General features: G+C 45.3%; 2 protein-coding genes and 1 pseudogene across 10 annotated transcripts in view; 1 reads left to right on the top strand and 2 right to left on the bottom strand.

The window, feature by feature from the left end:
* LOC119400509 (N-alpha-acetyltransferase 60) overlaps positions 1-8,677 on the bottom strand; it is a 217,220-nt gene extending 208,543 nt beyond the window's left edge. The window contains exon 1 of one of the 2 annotated variants that reach the window (XM_049418098.1): positions 8,513-8,677. The gene's annotated coding sequence lies outside the window, so the exon portion shown is untranslated. The remainder of the gene's footprint in view (positions 1-8,512) is intronic. The other variant, XM_049418099.1, reaches the window with a different exon arrangement.
* The window catches only part of LOC119400502 (uncharacterized), a 257,402-nt gene that overhangs the window by 186,987 nt on the left and 50,917 nt on the right, over positions 1-19,498 (top strand). The gene's annotated exons all lie outside the window — the stretch shown is intronic.
* LOC119400506 (40S ribosomal protein S2-like) lies at positions 9,855-14,774 on the bottom strand (annotated as a pseudogene).

Below are 19,498 nucleotides of genomic sequence, written 5' to 3'. Positions count from 1 at the left end.
GATGTCACATTTTTTCAGTCGCAGAGCACAAGTTTCCACATAAATCTGAATTCGCTGGCAACCCTGACCTTGTGGCATTTGCGATCCACTTACACGAGCTCACAGGAGTAAATCCATGATAAAATAAATGTAAAATAAGGCCCAGCAGGCCCTTGGTTTTTCTTTTTCCATAGAATTTACGTCGTGCACTGTGTGGAGGTACACATTCTGGTCGGACAACAAGCGAGTTTAAAAGTTCTGCAGGGTGTGGAAATCGGTGTGATATTTAAAAAATTGGGCAATGCAAGGATTTTCCCTCGTGGAATCTACTGATTACGCGTCATAATTGCTCTTAGACATGGTGGCACCATGTTCATCAACACCAGCGCAATCTCCTTCCAGCACCCTTTGTCTTGTTCACCGTTTTTCACACAATTCGAGAAACACGCAAAATGGCAATGATGCCTCACCAGCCTTAGCGACGTGGCTAAGGCACAGAAGAAAAAAAAAGAACAGTCTGTACACAACAGCCACGCTTGTCTGGAGTACCCAAGGCACAGCGTAGGGCCCAGAACAGCGCACACGCACACAACCTTTCACACTCGCTCAACGGTCACCACGGAAATGACACCTTGCACAGTGTCAACGATGCATTCAAATGAGCATTTTTTTTCCCACTTAAACTCAGTGAAAAAATAGGCGGAGCACTGAGTAAAAAAAAACGAAATTCAACAACAGTCTTGTGGTGCCTGGGCAGCAGTCCTTTCGGATGGGGGCAAGGCACGGTGCTACTTGTGTGACACAAACACCCTGGAGAACAGGCGGGAGAACAGCTTCCCCACCATGCGAAGCAGCTGCTTGGGCAGTGCGCACACTTCCAGTCGAGACACCTTCTGGCTCCAGTGCTTGATGTAGTCCGTGCGAGCAATGCAGTCAAGGCAATGCTTTGAGAAAGCAGCAAAACAGCTGCAAAACTGGGCTCCATATTTACTCTGGAAACTGAGCTTCAGCATCATCAATAGGCTTGAACTGGTAATTGCTTGTTGTCATACCAAAGAATACACCACTCTTGGTCTGCGAACTTTTTTAGCGTAGAAATCGCAAGAAGGATGCAGATACATAACATACCTGTATATGCTGTATCTGTGTCCTGGTCGCAATTTCTACGCTAAAGAAGTTTGTAATATGGAATACCAACTAGCCCGAACCATAACCCTGCTCTTCTTGGTCTGCAACCATTTTTTCCAAATGGCACATACAATCACTGTTTAATGTGCTGAATGGCAAATTCGCTACGTAAGGCCGGTGTCACACGGCCACTTTTGATCACAATCAGGGCCGATCCATCAGGTGCTGCTACACGGTTACTTTTAATCGTGATTAGACACAATCGGTCAAGACAATCGCAATCCATTGTTTGACATCTGCGCCAAGCTCAATCTGGATTAGTTTGAACCTTGTAGCAGTGGCCATTTTTGATTGCGATCAAGAAATCCAATTCAGATCAGCCATGATCGTGATCAAACATGCCCCTCTGATGCCAGTGTAACACGGAAATTCTGAGGAAGACAAAAGCTTGAAGAGACAAGAAGACATCAATCAAGAAATGTCGCAGGAGCTTGCCCCCCTCTCTCCTTTTTTTTTTTATGCACTGGCAGCCAATACTAGTAAATTAACTTTGTGGCCTACCTCAAGCAATTCTTCAAATTGGCATCCTATTAATCTACACCTTGGCGTAACCATAGCACGATGCCGGTGAAATGAGAGCCAGAAAAGGATATAAGAGTGTCCAGGGCGGATGCCCACCATTGATGTACAACACGTATGAGTATCATCGCGTGGTGTGCCCCGAACCGAGTAGTACAAAGGCAGGAAGGCGTGCGGCCGAAAGCGGCGCCGCTCGTAGAACTGGATGGCGCACGTGTTGGATGCCAGCACGTGCAGGTAGACGGCCTTGCAGGCACCAGACTGTGGCTGCTGCTGGGACAGGTGCGCAAGCAGGCTGTCCAGCAGGAGTGTGGCTATGCCATTGCGCCGGCACTCGCGTACCTGCACGACATGGTGGGTCGTGTAGCATATTCGTTAAGGTTCATTTACTAGAGCTGTGTGAATATCAAAACTTTGGGTATGAAGCGAATTCGAATATTAGGGTGTGAGTGCGAATCGAATAAAATATTTCTAGAATATTTCTAGAATATTTTTCGAATACTTCGAAGCAAAATTGCAGAAAAAAAGTTAGAGAGGATTCCTAAGCATATTCTTATGAGATAGCAACATGAAAGCGTTTCTTTTAGCTAGGTTGATGAAGCACTGGCGGGGTGCTATTTCATAGTCGTTTTATCAAGAATGCGGCAATGTAGAGGCCAAATTCTATTTATGTACATGATTTGGTGCAACCAAAGTGTTGCCGACAACACTTTACACGTGATAGGCAAAGATGCCATTTCCTCAGCCTCTCCTCCTCTTTAAACTTCTGTGGAAGCCCAACTGATATTTCAGACAAGGGTGTGCTCCCTTCAAGTCCGGAGTTTCAAATCTGCCTCGTAGATGTCGATATATAAGAACATCTGAAATTTTTGATGCTAAAAGCTTCGGCGTCCGATTTTTTGGATTTCCTGCCCAAATTTCAGGCCCAAAACATTAATTGAGCACCCAACTCTACCACACTTTCATCTCCATGTTGGAACCAGCGTTTTCTTGAGTTAGTACATTTGCGACCGTAGCGGAGCTTGAAAGGCAGCTTTGCCGCAATACGGGGGTGTGATGAGGTGAAGCATATTGAAAATCTAGGGACCACTTCCAATCGGACGTCGACTGTCTCTTGGCAACGTTCGACTGTAACGAAGCTTGAAAGGCAGCTTTCCCGCAATACGGGGTGTGATGAGGTGAAGCATATTGAAATTCTAGGGACCACTTCCAATCGGAAGTCGACTGTCTTGACAAAGGTCGACTGTAACGGAGCTTGAAAGGCAGCTTTGCCGCAATACCGGGATGGGATGAGGTGAAGCATATTAAAAATCTGAAGGGGTCACTTTCTATCGGACGTTGACTGTATTTGTTTTTGGGAAGTTCGAATAGTTCGAATAGTAAAATTCCAGTGCGAATCAAATCTAATAGCAAACACTATTCGAAAAATATTCGAAATTTCGAATATTCGCACACCCCTATCATTTACACCTGCGACTAGCACCGGTCGCACGACCGTTTACGACATGAGACCAAAACTTGGACGACGCTTGTGCTTTGCCTTCAAGAGGAGAACGCGATAGGGTAATTGGGCCCCGTGCACATCGCCTTCAACCGTGCTGCAAGGAAAGGAACATTCCTGCACGTAACATTGGCCTTCCTTCCACTATGTTACATTCTTATAGCGTTTTTTTTACAAAGCAGTTTCAAGCACTGGCATGGCTCTGTGGTAGAACACCTGCTTGCCTCGCAGAGGGCCTGGGTTTGATTCTTACTTGGACTGAAGATTTTTATTTTTTATTTGCATCTACTTCGAATTTTCGCTCACAGACAACGTCGATTTTTCGCTCACAACCAACAATGCTGATGCCAACACCGGAATTTTCGCAAAACAAGGTCTTTAATGCTATCGCGCTAGAAATCGCCTCAAGGTGACCGACGCTGACACCTGCGTGCGACTTATACCTATCACCACACAGAATTCACGTCTGTTTGCATTGCCATTGTACCATAATATAAGCTGGTGTCCTGTTTCTGCGCATCTGATTGGTCCAGACGTTTGCGACTGCAGTCACGCGACTGAGCCAAAGCAGTCGCTGTGCAACCAAGGCGGCCATCTGCAACCATTTAAGACCAGTCGCTTCGCAACTAACTTGGTCGCACGACCGGTGCTAGTCACAAGTGTGACTGAGCCTTCACAGTCTAGGCTTACACATATTTTTAAAACACAAGTACGGGGCTGGTTGTTGGGCATAGCTTTCGCTTCAACGACCAGAGTTCGGAAGGCTTGCTTTGGTCACTTTTTTCACTAGGTCAACGCTCATAATAAACCTCCCATAATGATCTCACACCGGCCTAACGGCGCACATTTAACCACAAATATACATAACAAATATTATGCCTTAAGGGCAAGTCTTTGTCGCAAAAAAAAAGAGAAAAGAGTACATAAATAGTACTACAATGACAGTTTCAGTTTAGCATCAACGTGATAGTGGGGGTTAAGGGAAATACCGCAAACGTTCATTGCGGAAAGTGAGTTTTACTATAGCCGGATAGCATTTATGCCCAAGTTGTGACTGCAGCATCCCCTAGCAGAGAATGAATGCGTTACAAAAAAGTGAAAAAAAAAAAACTAAAAATGCTCGCCGTATTCCTACACTTTAGTAATAATAGAGATAAATAAATGAACCACGCACCAAAAGCGAAAACTTAGATATTGCAGAACTGTTTACAACGATTCTCTCATTAGGCCAACGACCACTCGAAATGGGAAGTGATCTCGGAAGCTCTGCGAAGTTATCTACAGCACACTGTCGCCGAAGCTGCCTGAAGGTAAGTGAAGCCATTTTACAGTCATTTGCCGAGAACAAAGTGAATCCGTCAACATCAACACCAAATTCAGTTCAAAGTGGGTGTCCAAATCTGCCGCCTGTTTTATGTAGACTATGCAAATCACGCAAACGCGGTAACGTTAAATATGCGAAACAGCGTGCACACGCTAAACACTATGGGTCGTTTAGCGTATTGTGCATGCGCGTTTCGAACCCGACATTCCGTAAAGCCTTGTTCCACTGCTCACTAAGCTGTTCCACTAATTACGCAAAACTAAAACTGTCTATTAAATGTTAGTTGGAAGTTAGTGCTTGCACCTCTTTTTTTCTTTTGTGTAAATTCTGCACGCACCTAAAAAGCTTATAGTTACAAAAATTCTATCATTTCCCAAAACTAGTAGCACCAAGGCAAGCCATGTTTCCAGTTCATGCATTCAAACAGACAAAAATTAATGAAAAAGACTGCACATGAGCCACCTAGTGCAGTAGCTATAACTAGAAACAAGTTGACTGACGCACTCTTCAGCTACTCACACTGCACTCAAGACAATTACACTCATCAGCATATATAGAAATGGTTAATGGCCACATCTGGTGTGATGTTGAGCAGAACCAGCGCTGTAGAGGAACAACACATACTGGTTGCTTTAACGAGAACGTGTGTGAACTCACCACCCCCAGGGTAAGAATGTAGGCAACCTGTGCAGCGGGCGGGAAGTTTGCAGCCAGGAGCCCCGCTTCTCGGTTGCACAGGGACTGTGCCTTGCTTTCGGCAACAATGAGGCCAATGATGCGACCCCCATACATGGCTGCCAAGGCAAAAAACCTGCACACAATTGTCCACGGGCCGTGGTAATATGATTGGTGTAAGCGGCCATGTTTACACTCGGTTAAAACCTAAGAAAAAATGACAGCTCTGCCCACAGCCATTGCTGTCCTTCCCACAAAGAAAATCGGCATAAATGTTCCATCCAATAGTGCTTACTCATCTTGGTAACGTCAAGCACTTCTTCAGAGTTTCAGATAGTTGACTTTCCCACCAACAAATGTTTGTGTCACTGGTTTTAGGTTGGAAACTTGAACAACCTGGTAAGTTTTGTCAGGGATTCTGGCATCGCTGCTCAGTCAAACTTCATGTTTTCGATAGCAAGGACGATCCGTTAACTCTTGTTTCGTGTACTATTTACATTAGCCGAGAAAAAGCACTTACGGTTCGAGCAGCGACCAGCTAGCACGACTGTCTTTCACAAGTGAAGGGCAGGCGCACTGCAGTTCTGTGAGCGGAGCTGCCATTTTTTTTTTAAGTTGTAACTGAGTATAGTATTAAATAACCCGTTATTAAATAGGCTAGGTTAGGTTGTGTTAAGTTGATGCCAGTTAGAGCAAGAGAATGGATACCAAAGGATAAGAAATCCAGCCAAGGGCTGCAGTGAGTTAGATTGGGAGATGAAATCGAGCAGCTCGCAAGAATAAAATGGAATCAACTCGCACAAGACAGGGTAGATTGGAGACCACTAGGAAAGGCCTTCGTACTGCAGTAAACATAGAATAAGCTGTGGATAATAATAATGAGCCCCTTTGGGTAGCAATTACCTGCGTTAAATGTGCCCTTTAGAAATCGTAAGATGCACTTGTTGCTTCTTTAGAATTATGAATTAAGTGCATTGCTTAACACGAATGACTTCAACATTCTTGAGGTGTGCAGCCTCCGAGTCTTGGTCAGTAAACACTTTATTGTTATTCATTACTTATGGTGAACGGTTTGCTGCGTATGTCAACCCTTTTTAAAGCTAACACGCCAAGGATGAAAAAGCGCTTCTGACAAAGATAGGTTCACCTATTGAAACGTCGGCCAGCCTGTCTGAGGCACCTGTTCATTAAACTTCATTATTGCGCTTTGTTTCCATCTGTTGGCTGCCACCTTTGTAAGAAGCAAGCATACCTGGGGTTGGAGGTGATGTCATGGTACCAGGAGTCCGGGTACTCAATGGGGAACCAGTCGGTGCAGAGTCTGCGCACCTCGGTGGCATCGTCGGGTGCCAGGAACCGGAGCTGCACGTTGCTGTCACTCGCCAGGGGCACGGCTCCCAGCATGCAGGCTGTGCCCCACAGCTCGCCTGCTCGTCACACACACTGAAACACACACAAAGCACTCCGATATATTCCTCTATGACGGGGGTCTCTTGCTAGCGGCCCAGACTGCACATGACTTTCTTCGTCTCTCTTTTTTTTTTTCTTGATAAGTATGTTCCTTAGCTAAACAGACATGACTGGTATCAAGCAATCGGTGCCCAGATTTCAGTCACTCTTCAGATCAGTATCGATATGTTTCTTGAAACCTGACATTCAATCCCCTTAATGACCCCTATATGAGATATGGGAAAGGCCTTCTTTCAAATGGCAACGTCAGATCACATTTTGTTCCCCCACCCCTCCCACCTTCTTCACTGTGCTAGCCCTTGCGGGAGACAATAGGCAGTTTTAGAATAGGGTAATAGGGTACACAAAGATAGCGCTCGTTGGGTATGATACGCTATTTCCGTCACCTAACGTGGGTACACAAGAGGTTAGCGTAGGAAGCATGTGCAGTGGCAACAAATGCAAAGTATAGCGTATGCAAAGCTTTGGGTATCCTATTCTAAAACTCGCTAATTTCGTGACTGTGGCCCGCTAGCTGAGGCAAGTTTGAGACCCCTGCTCTATGAGGTCATCAGCTATGTGGTCTCCAAGTGGCACGTTTACTATATTGTCACCAAAGGAGGGGCTCTTTCCAATCACATTATAAGGACTGCTGCTGATCATGCCCTGAAATGGTTTTGGTTTTCATACGCAGGAGTATTGCAAAATTGGTTTAAAGTATACAGTTTAAGCACTTAAGTAGATGTCAGCATATATACAAGACTCTGAAACAGGGTGATCATAAAACTAGGTGTGCAACATGTATGCTTTGAGACCAATTGTAGCATGTTACCTTCAGTCACACAGTTTCAACTTTAATGTGCAAATAATGTGTTCAAGTTGCTTAATCACGTTCTTGCCCTTACCTTTTGAGAAAACTCTCCAAGACTCTGTCTCTACAAGTATATAATATATATATATATATATATATATATATATATATATATATATATATATATTATATATATATAATACTTATTCATAATTGAATAGGAAGATACATGTATGAATGTGTTTATTAACATTATGGCTAATTATGGCATTACGGCCAGTCTTCGTCAGAATGAACCATTCTGATGAAGGCTGGCCCACCAGCCGTAACGTTAATAAACCGCATTTCGTATATATATATATATATATATATATATATATATATATAATATATAATATATATATATATATAATATATATATATATATATATATATATATATATATATATATATATAACATGGCCGATAACATGGATTTACGATGCTTTTACATAGCAGGATGGATACCTGATCGCAAGAGTAAGCCCATGAAAAACGCCTATCAGGGACGGATCTGCCCCCTTTCAGCACATGAGGTAGGACCATGGAAGTGGTTCTGGCGTGTAAACGAAAGAACGAAGACAGGATCGTACCTATTTGTAAACAACAACTTCTCTGCCGTGAAAACGACGACGCACGGCGCTATTACTACGAACACGTTAGCAACGTACGAAAGCGGTGCAAACAAATAGCACAGCTCACGCTCCGGCAGGTTTTCAAACGCCCACCACACTGCGATTATTCAGAGCCTGCGATCAGTGAACGACAACACCGGAAGGAATGGCCAATCTCCAAGCGCTCACGCTCGGTACGATGGAATGTCCTTAGTGCTGTTCGGAAGGCTGAAGCCATATTGGTAAATAGTTCGATGCACTGACCTAACCGATAAGTGGGTCCGATCACTTTTAACGGGCCGCAATTAAGCAACGGCAGCTCGGGAAAAGTTACAGCTGGGGCCCCGCATTGCGCAATGACTGGCATAGTGGTTGGTTGTGTACCGGGCACAGGTGCCGTGTTGAATACTTACGGCTGCAGCGGAAGGCGACCGGCTGTTTTCGTATCATAAGACACGGCTGTGGGTGTAGCAGCTGGGCAGATATCGCGAGAGCTTGGCAGATGCGGACATCCTAAAACGACAGCCCAACATTGAGACCATTCCAAATCTCACCTGGGCCGAAAGCGACGCTACCGACACCGACGCAGAAAGGGAAACCCCCCTGCTAGCGAAACCGACGAAACAGCCAGGATTGTCATACTTTCCAATTGAATTCCCCTCGCTGCGATGTTTCACATTTTTCACAACGTGCGAAGAACCGATTAAGCGAGAGTTGTGAATCAAATTGCTGCCGGCTACTCCGCTCGTGCAATTTCGGTTTCGCTTTCTAAGTGCGCATGCGCACAATTTTTTTGTTCTTGAGGTCGACCACATCTAAACGCGACTACGCAGAAGCTCATGTTTAATACATAATCAGTAAAACTATGATTGTGTTTATCGACACCATGATCAGACGTCATATAACAGACATTTCCCCCCTATAGGTTTAACGTCCCGAACCACGATTATTAGAGACGCCGTAGTGGAGGGCTCCGTAATTTCGACCATCTAGGGTTCTTTAACGTGCACCTAAATGTAAATGCACGGGCCTCGAGCATTTTCGCCTCCATCGAAAATGCGGCTGCCGCGGCCGGTATTCGATCCCACGACCTGCGGGCATGGAGGAAGGAATATATGCGGGCCAGCTGTCGAGCACCATAACCCTAGACCACCGTGGCGGGCTAGACATTTCCCTAGTAAAGTAGAAAAAAAATAAAAGTTTTAGGCCATGTTCAAGGTGCATAGATGCAAAGATTAAGACTTATGTATAAAAAATACGCTTGCGAAGCAATCTTGCACTTCCGACACAGGATGCCCTGCTTCGACACAACTCAGGGTTGCTGTGTATGCTCCCTACACGTTAATGCTACTAAAACTACATTATTCAAAAGTTTATTTGTACCTTCTTCATAAGTTTTTGGGAGAAAAGCTTTCTCAGGAAACGTGTAATCAGAATTCACTAAAGCCTCACACAGTTTCACCTAACTACATCACTAATATTGGCACTGGAAAATCATTGAGCCTTCATATATATTGAACAAACGGTGCACTTTCAATCGCAGCGAAATTTCTCAATTGTGAATGGCCCCTTCCAGCAGCTTGTGCAAATAGCAAATCGTGTTGGGACCCAAGGAGATTCAAAGTGTCTATGTGACACCAGTATTTGCACAACAGCAAGGTCTTAGCAAACATAGCACTCAACATCTCTGCAAACTGAAACATACATAAAACAGGAAAGAAGCCATCAGCACACATTGGATGCTTGTCAAAAGCCTTTGTTTATTCGAAGGAGGCCGAGGGCAGTGTCCATGGCCACTTCAGTGGGGCTGCTCGACGGTGCGGGCAGTACCGACAGGTCGGTGAGCGTGCATCAGGTAGTCTGTGAACTCCTGGTAGGGTGATTTCTGCAGCTCGCGTTCCTTCCACAGGTCAGGGGTCAGGTAGCTGTACGTCTGCTGTATGGCCAGGTACGTTGCCTTGGCTGCACAACAAGGAAACATTTGACCGTCAGAAAGCTGGTCCAAACATTTGCAAGCAGCAGAGAGATGACACAGCCAGAAGAGTTGCTGTGCATCAATGTTCTTAAATCATATCAGCTGTAAAACTCAGTTTCGAAACCCAGACATGCCCATGGACAAATTTACGGAGGATGGATGGGTGGGGCTGCCCCTTTGTGAATGGGCGGCAGCTTACGCCACCTAGCCGTAACATATAACATATTGAAAGACTAAATTTCACTGCTGTTTTGATCTTAGCCACCAATCAAGATACCTCCTCTTGGTTATTTCTAACTGCTTTTTTCCTTCACTGTCCTTAAATGCCAATGTTTGTGGAGGATAGCAAACCAATGCACCACCTGGGAGCAGTGACAGAAAACACGCTGCATCGCCTCGATCGCTGCAGTCTTCGCTGTCATTGTGAGAGTTCCCACGACAAGGATTAGAAGTACTTTCCAGAAAGGTGAAAGAGTTCTATTGCTGCAGTATCATGCGCAATGTGTAAGCCACAAATGTAAATGTACTGCTCGCTACATCAATGCAAGTCACTTGCAGGAGTGTTCAAAGTAACACGCAAAAATGCCATTAGCTTGTCTTTGCAACCTACATGTGGCACTGCAATCAAGAGACAGATTTCAGCCAATGGTGTGTCTGGATTTTGACACTAACCCTGTTGATGAGAAGCATAATCTTGAAGTTTCAACTGATACATGGAGCCTATGAGAAGTTTCACATTTCGTATAATTGAAGTATTCTGCCTATGTTTTGCATGTCTACAATGGGCACCCAGCAAAAAGGCATAAATTATCAGAGGTCACATAAGGTGATGGAAAAAGGCAACAGCCTCAGAGTCCACCTGCCCAAAGAGGTGAACTTGTAGAGCATGCCATGATTGCCAAAAACGGGGCACCATTTCGGACATTCAACTTTGGTCATGCAGGCGATTTTATCAGGGGTGCAACAGCCGAAATAGATTTGGAGCAGGCGGCCAACGCGGCTTCCATTTCCCGCTAAAATTAGTGCAACTGAGAAAATTTTGAGGCTGGTCAGGCATTTTGGTGCAGTGTGGCGCAATTTCAACAAATTTCACGGTTTTGACTCAGCCTGGCGCATAAATACAGAATTGTATCGAACTGGCCCAATTGACCAGCTGTTCCACCCGTTTTATCCAAAGGCTACATCAGAGATGTGTGTGATAAGAAGAAAAAAGCTGGTTTTTTGGCAGAGTAGGAAATGCATTAAAAACAAAGATGCCAAATTTCACGTTATGTTGGAATTTGAGAATGTCCAGAATGGCAATCCTTGCTAACACACAAACAGTATGTACAACTGACAACAGCAAATTTACTATACGTGTGGTTGCATGCAATAAAAGGGCACTAAACAAGTATTGTGCAGATTTTTTCACACCCCCTGATAAAAATGTCCATGTGGAATAGAGCAAAAGCTGTTTAGCACATCCCACCTTTCAGTTGAAATGACCATAATCAAAATCTTATTCTGATTATGCACATATCTTGTGTGCCTATTCTTGCATAATACCATGTGCCCAGTACTTCCAGTCTACTGATGACAAGGGCATTATTACCATGAAATAGCTTTCTTGATAGAAAAAACACAAGCAAGATTGATGTTATTATTTCGAAAGAAACACATCCTAAGAGGAGCACAAGTTCTTAATATGTCCGTTAATTAGTATGCGGCCACCAAATGACCTCCAAACTTGACTCGCATCATGAACAGAAAGCTATGTGGAGCACCTTGTATCCACGGCCACATTTAGGTGAGCGCTTACCGAAGTTGCCCAAAGTGGCGGTGGATCCCGCGCAGAGGTGTAGCAGTCCTCAATGCCAGCCATGTGCAGCAGCTTTTTGGGCACAGGCGCAGACACAATGCCGTTCCACGGGGGGCCGGGATTAGGCGCACCAGAACACTGCCGCACTTGCCAGTCACCTGCACATTGTTTCATACCAACATCAATGATGACATTATGGACTGTAACATCCAGTTACATGGAAAGTCACAACCTATCTTGTAAAGCCAGCTGATCATGCAATGCACCAATCTACTATTAGTAGAGTCTGCATCTAGGAAAGTGTTGCCAGTATCCTGGACACAAACCAAGGTAAGCATTATGACCGTGAGCACTTTTTCTTTTTTTTTCTCCGAACGCGTGGCTTACTTTCAGTGTGATCGCACAGCGCACACACGGGCACGTGGCGGCATCCTGAGGCGGCTATGGTAACTACACAGCCCATGGCATCATTTTGTAGGGAAGAGGGAGCGATTTCTGGCTGACTGAGAATTGTAAATTCTAAGCCGCATGTCACGCTACAATGTTTGGCTCGCATGTTCTCGGCAGCATTTTCTGACCATGCCAAAAAGTGTCGCAGGGCACCTTTAAAGGGGAACTCTGGTGCATTTTCAACCATATTGAGACAATGCAATTTTCAATAGTACTAACAGTCCTGTAACAGCAAGGGTGGATCATTTTGCTGAGACTAATCAATTTTAAATAAGCAATAAATGATGAGTCGAAACCGAAACAGGGAGCTAAGCTGCTACGTGCTGGGCATGCGATGACGTCACACAGTCCGCTACACGCCGCCACGGCTGGCCAGTGTGTAAACATAGCACACCTTCTATCACGTGAATAGGAAGCTCGCGGTGTCATCTGACGCGGAATAAAGCTGTGCCAGCCCATCTCAACTTACCAGTGACGAGTTCAGCAATGATTGCAGCTACTATATGAGTGCGGGAGCATCGCCTTTTGATTTTTCTACTCGCCAGGCTGTGTATAGCTCACATGCCCGCATCGATCTCCTCGTTGCTCATTATTGTGCGTGCAAACTGTGAGACCTGATGTCAATGACGACTAAGACGCTATGCAGCTAAGAAAACCGAACTCTGCTTGCGTTGTCACCGCCTCGTAGAAGAAAGCACGCGCTGCAACAATCCGCTGGGCGAGGCGGGGTTGGAAAAGAGTAGGCACGTTACGTCGCATACACAGGGTCGCCCGCGCTAACAGGCTGATTCCAGAATTGGTTACCAATTTTAAAATTCGTTTTCTAAAGAACTAAATGACTTACGGTTGTATAATATGGCACATATCATCAGGGTACCGAAGACAACATATGTTGTAAGTTTAATTGAAATCGGTGAATTCGAAAATCCCCGGAGTTCCCCTTAGCCAACTGACATGCGACGCAGGCTTTCTGCTCGAGTGCTCTCTTTCATAAAGTAGGTGTGCTGAAATGTACAACTGATGGGCTATTTGGTATGGCACTATGCACACTGCAGTGTCAAAAAACAGTAGAGAAGATTATGGGATTCGGCATTAACAACCGAAGGCTTCGCTGCACAAATAGTCGGTTTTTTTTTTTTGTTGTTGTTGCAGTGTCACGGAGTACTTAGTACCAACATACAATGACTGCAATTTGCGAACAGTTTGGTTATTACATCAGTAAATCATTGCAAAGCATACCTTCACAGCTTAGTAAAATGGACTTGTTTCCACTAGACAGCAAGCTGGCATACGATGCATTTTAAAAACCTTGAACTGACGTGGCATTTCACTGATTACTTAGTTGCATAGGGCACAATGACGCCAATTCTCACGTTTGATGCATCCAGACTTTCCGGCGCAATCACGCTTTGATGTAGCGCGACACATGGACACGGGAAGGCAGATAGGGTCATTGCACAGCACTACTAGCAACATGTTGATGACGTTGCTAGTAGCGCTGCGCCTTCTACTTCTACTAATAGCGTTGCTAGTAGTCCTCAAGTGCCTTCTCGTGTCAGTGATGAAAAATTCGTGAACACGGGTATCACTGGAGCTGACGTTGCAGCAAGCGGACTTGTCTACTTTACGCTGCAACTCCTTTCCTAAGCGCATGCATTCATATGCTTCGTACCCTCTCCTTCACGCAACAAATGAGGACGAGAGGGCTAGCTATGTTGATTTCCTATCTCATGCTTCATCGTAGACCTTGTGTATAGTGTTGTGGGGTAATTTCCTTGAACTAATGTTTCTTTTAGGTCGCTGAATGGTGAACGCATGTCGCGAACGTGTGGTGTTTCGCGCTACATCAAAGATGTTCAAATGATTCATTAACAAGGCCACTTGACACCCTTGTTGGCAACATGCTGTACGATTCCAAACGCCGTCCACCTTGCAAGGCACGGTGTGTGGCTTGCCGATCTTGTTTCCCCAGTATCCCCGACGCACTGGGATGACGGACAGCTTGGCGGGATGATGGCACCTCGGATGGCGGTCGCCACTTCCTTGGAGCACTTGACGCCGAGGCCGACGTGGCCGTTGAAGTCGCCGATGGCGACGAACGCCTTGAAGCGCGTGCGCTGTCCGCACGTGTCTGCTTCTGCACGGGCATGATCTTGAGCACTTCGTCCTTCAGAGAGCTGCCCAGAAGTGGTCGATGATCTCGTACTCCTCTGATGGGTACGAGAACGGTAGATGTCCTCCAGGGCTTGATCTCTTCCGCGTCCTTGACCAGGCGGGCCCAGTTTGGTGACGGGCACCCACTCCTTCTCGCCTTCCTTGCCGCGGCCACGACCGCGACCACGGCCCCGACCGCGACCCCGACCGCCGCGTCCACCCCGACCGAAGCCGCCACGGAAACCACCTCGTCCTCCGGCTGGAGCTGCGTCCGCCATGCTGTGCGCATGCGAGAGAAACACTTGTCAAAAATACTTAGCGACAAACAGACGGCATCAATTTTCAACAAGCTGTGTACTACACTTTCGTTGCTAGCTCTTCGGAAAAGTGTCTACAGCAAGCATTAACTCAGACGGCGCTAGCCATTTAGCATCGCATTTGCGGCCGGTCTCATGCACAGAAACATGCGTTTTAAAACTCCCTACCTAATCGTTCACTGCGCCTAAGTCAATAACTACCACTTCCAAGCACACAGAGATGATGTAAAAACCTCATCGAGGTACACTAGCAAAATTTATTTAATAACAAGCGCGATTAATACAGATTATCGCAGAGAGAAAAACGCATAACCCACTACTTACGTTATTTCTTTAGAAAGAAGATTGTTTCGCGTTCTCGCGAGAAATTACGAGATTAGAAGTCGATGTCGATTATACTGGCGGAAGCCCGCCGAGTTCTTATGCGTAGTGATGAGTGCCAAAATCTACCGAAACTACCACATGAGACAAAAGATACGCACACAAACACAAAATAATTTTTTAGAAAGGCAACGGACCAAAGCAGGTCAATAAATGCGAATTTAAAAAAGTCAGAACAAGCAATGCAATGTCCATGGTGTCCGCCATGGTGACCACTAACCTAGGTCTGGGTCTCCGTGGTCTGGACGTGAAGACTCGCCAGAAACGATTCCATGCTCACCACCGCAAAGTTCCCGCAAGAGTGCATTTTATGTAACGGACCGTTTTAATCTGGAGCACTGCCATTTGCGAGGTTTTCAGGGGAGGGGGGGGGTTAAATTCGAATTTCTCTCCGTCAATTTCTAGTTCTGAGCCGATGCTTTGAGTTGAGCCTCGAAGAATTGCTTTATAAAGTAAGCTCAGGAATGCAAGAAGATCCTCATATGCTCGGGGACATGAAGGAAGTCTTTCCTACATGCTCCAACCCACGGCATCCTGGACTCAATTAGGACGTCGCTCCCACTTTGGATGATTCTACAGTTGACTATAAGTATTTATAGTTTACTGTAACGATTCTACCGATGGCTTGCTTTCATAATATTTCTCATCCTGCTTTCTAACTACAATATTAATGAGAACTAACTTTCTGTTAGTTCTCATTAATATTGTGTCTAACAAAGATAAATGAGCCCTTAAAAATCATCTGATTTCCTTCTTTCTAACTACAAGTCACTCAAGTCGGTTCAACGCGGACGTGTTGCAACAGGTTCAACTTAAAATCAGCTTCGTTTAGTCTGTGCTTTTCAGCCGTCCACACAACGACATGGCGAAGCACGACAGGCATGACGACAGGACGAGCGCTGCCATATGTTTTCATCACTCTGTTTCATCACGTCGCACTCAGCTAGAACATCTATTCGCTCTGTCCTAATCATTATGACTTTCGACCATGCTTTTCATCCTAATGAATAAAATAATCTTGCTCAGACAGAGCATAACCTCGTGTGCTTCAAACAGGCCAAAGGCTTTCTTTACTGTAGTTGTGGGCATGTGACTGTGGTTTTTTCATAAATTTCCAATCTGTTTTTTTTTTGTTCTAAAATTCCAGGAAACTCCAGGAGTGTTTTATGCGCGCTTTATCTCACCAACAATGCCTACAACAAACAAACACAATGACGCGCGCGCCCGCGCATGCGCACTAGTGTCTGTCGGTGCAGTTGACGGAACTCGCGCGCGGCTGTCCAGCAACAAGGTGCTACTGGTGTTATGTCGGTGGTCGAGAGCATTACGAGTGAAGCGCTCGAGCCCGCTGTGCGCTTGCATTTTTCGCGCTTCCCTTCACCGCGGGACGAGTGCTGACTGAACGCATCCATCGTGGCGGAATGCCAAGTTTCCTCCTGAATGGTGCAAACTTTGTCGCCGCGACGCAGTGACATCCAGCGACAGTTATGTTCGCAACGCTTCCTGACAGAAACAGCGGTGAGTTCCGGTTCTCGCTTGCGAACCGAACGAAAGCTTCGTCCGCTCATCGCTAAAAGCGATCCAAGCAAAAAGTCGCAAAATCAGAAACGTGTTCCGCGTGGGTTGGGCCGGGTCGTCGTGTTCCTCCGTAGATTCGGGTGTTATCGTTTCCCATTTAATAAGAGCACCCGCCGATCTGTGCATATCCCACCAAAACGTCACCGTAGTTACGTTTCCCATGCTTTAACTCAAACCAGCTATCCGCAGAAGCGGTTCTGAATTCGGGTAATTCGCGATCTGGGTGTTGCTTAGCGCCCACAAAAGCTCGCTGTCCCGAGGGACCCTTCAAAACCGAAAATATTACAGGCCGTGCTTTCCTGGGCCCACGGCCAAACATTCCGCTTCAACGCGTAAACATGCGCGTCGGAAGGCAAATTAAAAACCGAAGCACGCTAAACAAGAGAGCTTGAAAAAGAGGGAAGTGTTGCTTTTGTGGAGGAGCGTCTTGAGTTTCTCGGGGCCAGAAATTGATCATTCGTGGCCTTACCTCCTCCTTGCCGTCTCTCGTAGAGCTGACAGGCGGGTAGTGCCCATTCATCAGGCGTTATGATGTCCTTGTGGTGCATCAAATGACGCATCCAGTCAGCGTGTTTAAACCGTGTGAATCTGCCGTCCTCCATCTCAAAGTGTTCCATTTTTGATGGCAGGAACGCTAATCTAGGCCCTTCTTTGACAGTTGTTCGATCGTACGTGTATTCTGTGACAGTAGTGAAGATTACTCGAATTTAACAGAATCAGTTTAAAAGAGATGCCTGTGGGACAAGCATATAATTAGTTTTGCGTTAATAGAAATGCCGAGTCTAATATTTCATATTGCTATGAAATGCATCACAATATATTAGACTCTATTTTCTAATTTTCAAGTGCGTTTCTCTGCATTGCACACAAGCCCAATAATTGGTGGCATCAGAGGTGGTTCAAACGAAGATGTCGTGCTAGCTGTGCATGCTGGAGCTTCTCTCTTTTGCTGGATCTCTTCAAAAGAGCTGTATCTACAAGTTTCTGTGCCATAAGGCTAGCTAACTGGTCATACGCACCAATTGCAGATGCAACTACACCGCCGCTAGTTTGGCCAACTGCCTCACGATAAAGTTAGCTTTTACGCTGGGGAGGCAGTTCACAAGTTCGCCTTTAAAGGTTGTGGACAGATCTGTGCAGTTGGGCACCAAACTGTCTTCCAAAGGAGGTTCTGGACAAGGAAAGAAAGCTAGCTGCACACCCTCTCCTTCATTTTGCAGTGAAAGCTGTTATGAGATCACAACAGCCAATTTTGGTGGCGTAGTTGTCCGCTGCTGCCGGTGTCTGTAACCACTGTCGCGCACTATGAAAAAAAAAAAATCCGGAATCAGGCGAGACTTGAACCCGGGCTCTCTGCATGACAGTCAAGTATCCTACCACAGAGCCACACTGATGCATGAAACTCCTTCACAAGAAGACCCTATACATGCATGCTGTTGGGCAAGGAATCACATTAACAGATGTAATATAGCGTGGTAGAACAGTAAAATCACACAATCTAAAGTGCATAACAAGCGGCTGGTTTAAAGCTACCCACCAATTACAAAAGGCTCAGTCATAATGCTTCATCGTCATCAGCCACATCGTCAACAATGTGCACATAATGCCTTACAGATGTGTTTAGAGCCGCAGTGCATGCACCGGGCGTGCAAACATACACAGCATACTACAGCAAGAGACTATTACCACGCAATATTACTTTCTTATAGATAGGGCCTCTCTTGTTTCCCAGCTAATGATCACTCTCCCACTCACATACCACTGTTTGCAGCATGTATTACCCGTACGTCTTATCAATGCTGTAGATAAAAAAAAGTTATCAAAAAAATGTTTTGTGGCATTTTATGCATTACCATTCCATAATTTGATACTCGGACCGGTAAGCTTCCTGTTGCACTAAAGAAAACAGTTACCATAAAAATTGTCAGTCCCTTTAAGTTCCGAGTTAGAGCAGCAAATATTAATTAAAAGGCAAAGACTTTAATGTAAAGCAAGGTCAGATAGACCGCGATTAGATTGTGAGCTACATTGTTGGGCTTGCGAAATGGGACATCTTAGTTGAACATCAGCATTCTTTGCTATGTCTTTCATTTCTTTACCTTTGTCCTGTTATTGATGTGCTATTTTATCACATTGTACAAACTATAATTTGCTCATCACAAGCTTTCTGGAAAACAGTTCAGAAGGTCAAGAGAAGATAAAGGTTTGAAGTGATGAGAAAAACCTTTGAACAGAGAATATCATTGTAGCCAATGTTTCGTCATGTGGACTTGCCTTCATCTGGGGGTTGAAGAAAAGCCCACTTGTTGAAACGTTTCTCTAGCGACACCCCTGTTGAAAGATTTTTCATCATCACTGAAAGTGGAGAGGATGGTAGGTGCAGACCACATTGAGTTCCTTGCTCATCTATCCTCCCTGCATGAAATCATTTTTAATGCTTCCAGCTGTAACAATGGGTACATCCTTAAACAAGGTGCCATCAAAAGTCAGATTGCAGATCTCTCTTCTGGTGTCCTTAGCAAGTGGAATTCAGTTGTGCTGCTTCAGCTTAGCCTGCTGTAACATTACGGTTTTTTTCTTGGATTCCTCAGCTTGCCATGGGTTGTCGTCGAGGCCACTTTGAAACAGAGTCATGGATCTTGTGGAACCTGAAGTGAGTGGAGCATGAATTGAGAGTGCATGTGTCATTCAATGTGCAGTGCCATTTCTCATGGTGTACAACAGCCTTGCTGGCCAATCAGAACAG

The sequence above is a fragment of the Rhipicephalus sanguineus genome, chromosome 7 (genome assembly GCF_013339695.2).
Source record: "Rhipicephalus sanguineus isolate Rsan-2018 chromosome 7, BIME_Rsan_1.4, whole genome shotgun sequence".
In the NCBI taxonomy this organism is placed as follows: Eukaryota; Metazoa; Arthropoda; class Arachnida; order Ixodida; family Ixodidae; genus Rhipicephalus; species Rhipicephalus sanguineus.
The sequence above is the reverse complement of the archived record's forward strand: the minus strand, read 5'-3'. Positions and strand labels throughout refer to the sequence as shown.